The sequence below is a fragment of the Dendrobates tinctorius genome, unplaced genomic scaffold (assembly GCF_039654945.1).
Source record: "Dendrobates tinctorius isolate UK_male_01 unplaced genomic scaffold, ASM3965494v1 ptg000093l, whole genome shotgun sequence".
NCBI classification, from domain to species: Eukaryota; Metazoa; Chordata; class Amphibia; order Anura; family Dendrobatidae; genus Dendrobates; species Dendrobates tinctorius.
The window spans coordinates 25,848,348-25,853,802 of NW_027361761.1; the positions used below are offsets into that span (position 1 = coordinate 25,848,348).

The following is a 5,455-nucleotide window of genomic DNA, read 5'->3' on the forward strand; positions in this document are numbered from 1 at the left end:
GCCTATGCAAGTGGGGGGAGGGTGAAGAAGAGTCAACATTCACGTTAGGGTCTGAGGCGGAGGCCGGTGTGGTCTGTTTATAATGAATCTTTATTTTTCATTATTGATATTATTTTTTGTGCATTACATTGCACCAAATCTCTACATACTGTATCTAACTTTCAAATTTTTATTTAACTCTGTAGATATACCGTATATAGTTACCTCTACATAACTTTTATAACTCATTGGTAGTTTTTTGCAATCTACTGGCTACCCTTGGTTTGGAACAGGAGAAAATGTGGAGTAACTGTTTAAAAGCTTGTAATTTTATTATTCAAACAAAAATTACAATAACATTTAAAAAACAGTTGAAAAAAGACACAGCATGAACAGTGAACTAATTATTTCTAACAGGATAATGTTCACAAAATAATTGAACATGAATGACTTAACCCCTTAGCGACAGAGCCAGTTTGCAGCTTAATGACCAGGCCAATTTTTACAATTCTGACCACTGTCCCTTTATGAGGTTATAACTCTGGAACGCTTTAATGGATCCCGCTGATTCTGAGAATGATTTTTCGTGACATATTGTACTTCATGTTAGTGGTAAAATTTCTTCGATAAGTCATGTGTTTATTTATGAAAAAAACAGAAATATGGCGAAAATTTTGAAAATTTTGCAATTTTAAAACTTTAAATTTTTATGCCCTTAAATCAGAGAGATAGGTCACACAAATTTCTTAAAAAATAACATTTCCCACATGACTACTTTACATCATCACAATTTTGGAAGCAAATTTTTTTTGTTGTTAGGAAGTTATAATGGTTAAAAGTTGACCAGCGATTTCTCATTTTTACAACAAAATTTACAAAACCATTTTTTTTAGGGACCACATCATATTTAAAGTCATTTTGAGGGGTGTACATGACAGAAAATACCCCAAAGTGGCACCATTCTAAAAACTAGACCCCTCAAGGTGCTCAAAACCACATTTAAGAAGTTTATTAACCCTTTAAGTGCTTCACAGGAACTAAGGAAATGTGGAAGGAAAAAATTAACATTTAACTTTTTTTTTGCAAAAAATTTACTTCAGAACCAATTTTTTTTGTTTTCACAAGTGTTAAAAGAGAAAATCAACAACAAAATTTGTTGTACAACTTCTCCTGAATACGCCGATACTCCATATATGGGGTAAACCACTTTTTAAGCACACGGCAGGGCTCGCAAGGGATGGAGCGCCGTTTGACTTTTTCAATGCAGAATTGGCTGGAATTGAGATCGGATGCCATGTTGCGTTCGAAGAGCCCCTGATGTGCCTAAACAGTGGAAACCTCCAACAAGTGACCCCATTTTGGAAACTAGACCCAATAAGGAACTTATTTAGTTGTGTGGTGAGCACTTTGAACCTTCAAGTGCTTCACAGAAGTTTATAACGTAGAGCCGTGAAAATAAAAAATCCATTTTTTTCCACAAAAATGATATTTTTGCCCCCAAATTTTTATTTTTACAAGGGAAACAGGAGAAACCATACCCCCACAGTTGTTGTGCGATTTGTCCTGAGTTCGCCGATACCCCTTATGTGGGGGGGAACCACTGTTTGGGCGCATGGGAGAGCTCGGAAGGGAAGGAGTGCCATTTTGGAATGCAGACTTTGATGGAATGGTCTGCGGGCATCATGTTGTGTTTGCAGAGCCCCTGATGAGCCTAAACAGTGGAAACCCCCCACAAGTGACCCCATTTTGGAAATTAGACCCCCTAAGGAACTTATCTAGATGTGTGGTGAGCACTTTGAACCCCCAAGCGCTTCACAGAAGTTTATAAACGAAGAGCCATGAAAATAAGAAGTCTTTTTTATTTCCACAAACGTGATTTTTTAGACCCAATTTTTAGACCCCCAAAAGTTGGTAAATAGTGGAAACCCCTCAATTCTTGCTCCAACCCTAACCTCACTCACACCCTTAACCCTAATCCCAACCCTAACCCTAATCCCAACCCTAATCCCTAATCCTAATTCTAACCCTAATTCTAACCCTAGCCCTAACCCTAGCCCTAACCCCAACCCTAGCCCTAACCCTAGTCCAACCCTAACCCTAACCCTAGCCCTAACCCTAGCCCTAACCCTAACCCTAGCCCTAACCCTAGCCCTAGCCCAACCCTAACCCTAACCCTAGCCCAACCCTAACCCTAGCCCTAGCCCTAACCCTAGCCCTAATGGAAAACTTAAAAAAATATTTTCTTTATTTTGTTATGCTGGCCTAACTAAGGAGGTGATAAATGGGGGGATTATGTACTATTTTGTTTATTTTGATCACGATGATAGTTTATCATAGTGATCAAAATGAATGAATGGAATCTGCCAGCCGGAGCCTGCAAATTCCCTGCGGGCGCCCGCCATTTTCTCCCGATCCAAGATGGTGGCGCCCACTGGAGGATGCCGGCGGGACACGGGACCACCGGGAGGGGACCCTGGACCACGGAGAGGTACTGGGGGGGATCGGGGACCCTAGTTCTCTCTCCTCTGATGTGCGATCACATCAGAGGAAAGAGAAATTTAATGCACAATCGCGGCTTTTTTTTGCAGTCGCCGTTATAGGGTTAATAATAGCGATCGCAAAAGCGGGGTCGGTAAAAAACAACTGATTCATGTTCTCTGGGGTCTCGGCTACCCCCGGCAGTCGAGACCCCAGAGAAAATTCGCCACTGGGGGCGCTATTCACTTTCTCCACAGCGCCGTGAATTAGCGGCGCTGTGGTTTATGTACACTTAAATACCGCCGTTAAAAGGCATATCGGCAGTTGCTAAGGTGTTAATATAGATGTTGGGTATATATAGTGCAGGTCAGTATGTAAACATCAAAAAACGCTGAATGCTAATCGGGTGAAGATGACCACTCAATTGTATTAGCTGACCGCAGCGCTATACTTAAGAGTCAAACATTCAGTCAAAGGGGAGTTAAAAACATCTTACTCTGTGGGAGAATAAAGTACAGTGCACAATATCGGGTGGTTTCAACCCCGACGCGCGTTTCACATGGATTTTTCCTTGCTTTCTCAAGGGGCGTAACTTTTATTATAACTCACTGGTAGTCTTCTGCAATCTACTGGCTACACTTGGTATTGTAATTTTTTGCTCATTATTTGGTGTCTCTCATTAGCCTTTCCTTGCTTTCATTGTTCCTTGTTTTTACTATTAGCTTCTAAATTCTATTTGTATTCTGTAGTTGTGTATTTCAATAACGTATTTGTTGTGTGCATATATGCAATTGGTCCAATGTTTTATTAAATTGAAGCAACACTTATATTATATATTCCTATGCAGGCAGTTTTTCCGTGATCGGTAGCGGTATACTACCAGAAAATGCTGTAGAAGTCTGGCTGTTCAGTCCTCCTCCAAGTATATATGATTGTCAAAATACAAAACAAATTCAGCGTATTCCACATCCTCATTATCTTTTATCACTCTGTTTTTAGAGTTAGACTTTTTCCAGAAAATGAGGTACATTTTTTACCTCCTTTGGGGCAGGCACATAACTTGCTTGTGAAAATAGAATTGGCTGCCCTGCAAGGTTAATAGGAAATACTTTGCGTTTCTGTTTTCTGGAAGAGAATAAAACTGCTTCTCCAGTCAGCAAATGAAAGACCTTCCCGTACAACCTCGAAGCTTCTTGCTATGAATATAAATGTTATTGTCCCCCTGTAACAGCTGATATAGAAATAGACTGAAACTGCAAAATAAGAAAACGGCAGTGACAGCCAGATGCCGCACCTTTACCAGCCGATGTCAGGTAATGACATTTTACAAAGATAAATCTATTTATACCTGGAGTAATTATATTTCTTATGTCTATGAATTAATAAAAGAGAGAAATGCATGTTCATAAATGATACTGGAAGAGGTGAACTGTTCCTATGCTTTCCACTGAAACGAGGAGACAATGTTTCACCATTTTGAGGATAATTTCTGACCAGGAACCTTATTGTTTAAGGCCTATTGTTATAATATTTTATTACCTTACAGCAGGGTTCCCCAACTCCAGCCCTCAAGGCCCACCAACAGATCATGTTTTCAGGATTTCCTTAGAATTCCTCAGGTGATAATTGCATCACCTGTGCAATACAAAGGGAATCCTGAAAACATGATCTGTTGGTGGGCCTTGAGGGCTGGAGTTGGGGAACCCTGCCTTACAGCATCTCAAATTCCACTTTCATCGTCTATAGCTCTCTGCTACTCATTAGAAGGTTCCTAAGTCAACTAAAAATACATCTAGATCTTCTTTGTACTGATGGGTTCCTGTATAGGAACCAGAAAAAGGATTTCCTCCTCCCCACCATGTGGTTCGTTCTGCTCTTTATTAGTAGTGGCCCTCGTCTTCTTATCTGATAGTTTCTTGGTTGTTTTAGTCTTTTTGGTAGGTGGTGGGCTGCTTCTTCTTCTTCTTAGTTGGAGTTGTCTTCACCAAGCCTAGGCTGTTCAGATTGTCTAAAGAGGAGTTGTAGTTCAGGATGACTGGCTTTTCAGGTGAAGAACTCTGACATTTTTCCATTTCATTGGCAACTTCTCAGCTAGAACTTGAGAAACTGCAAGTATGTTTTCAGCAATGTCTTCCACCTTCTTACCTGTGTGACCCACGTGTATTGAATAGCATAAGCCTCTGTTGGTGACATGAAGCTGTGTTCCCTGGATAAAGCGGTTCAGTTCGTCAGCGAGATACCTGTGCTTTAGACGAAGACTACGGTTCTCTCTTCTCTTTATAGAAATGTTTTCCAATGTGGAACGGCAGGAGTCATCGGATTCTAGAATCAGCAAGGAACAGATCATAACCTCCCAGCAATCGCGCCTTGCTTCATATGGTTTGTATTCTTTTTTAATTTTTTTTTTAAAGGGATGACCTCTGTGATCTGTTTGACTCCGTGCTGACTGAGCAGTTTTTTTGTAAAACTTTTAAGTCTGTTCCACAGACATGTTTGGTTCATCTTTAGTGAAGAGATAAACTTCACACTAAGACGGTCGGATCCCATGAGGGAGAGGAATTCTAATTGCTTGGGCCTGATTTGAGATCTTCCATACAGTAAGCATCATTGATATCCAGTCATGTTCATTTAACAGTAATAAATTTCTGCTCTGCTTGGTTTTATGGTAAACGAGTAGGGCTTTGGCTGCCTTCTTCACCTGCTCGCAGTCCACTCCATGCTGCACGGTTTCAGCCATCTTTGAGTCCACACGTGTTACTGTATAAAGCACATCTAGAGTAGAAGTGAGTAAATTTCCTGAATTTTTTTCCTGCAACTTCGTTCAAATAGGCAGGGAGATTTGATTTGGGAGAAATAAAATTTTGGTTGAAAAGAAATTTTCCCTCAAAAAAATGTTTAGAATGCTCTGACATCTCACCACACTCCATAGCATAGTAAACAGAGTGTTGGGAAGGGGCTATAAAAATTTACAAAAGATTATACCCACCTTTCCTATGTC

The 5,455-nt window shown here is 40.3% G+C and overlaps 1 pseudogene; it reads right to left on the reverse strand.

Annotated features, from left to right (window-relative positions):
• Positions 1-4,249: 4,249 nt before the first annotated feature.
• Positions 4,250-5,220, reverse strand: LOC141098650 (ribosomal L1 domain-containing protein 1-like; annotated as a pseudogene).
• Between the last annotated feature and the right edge of the window lie 235 nt (positions 5,221-5,455).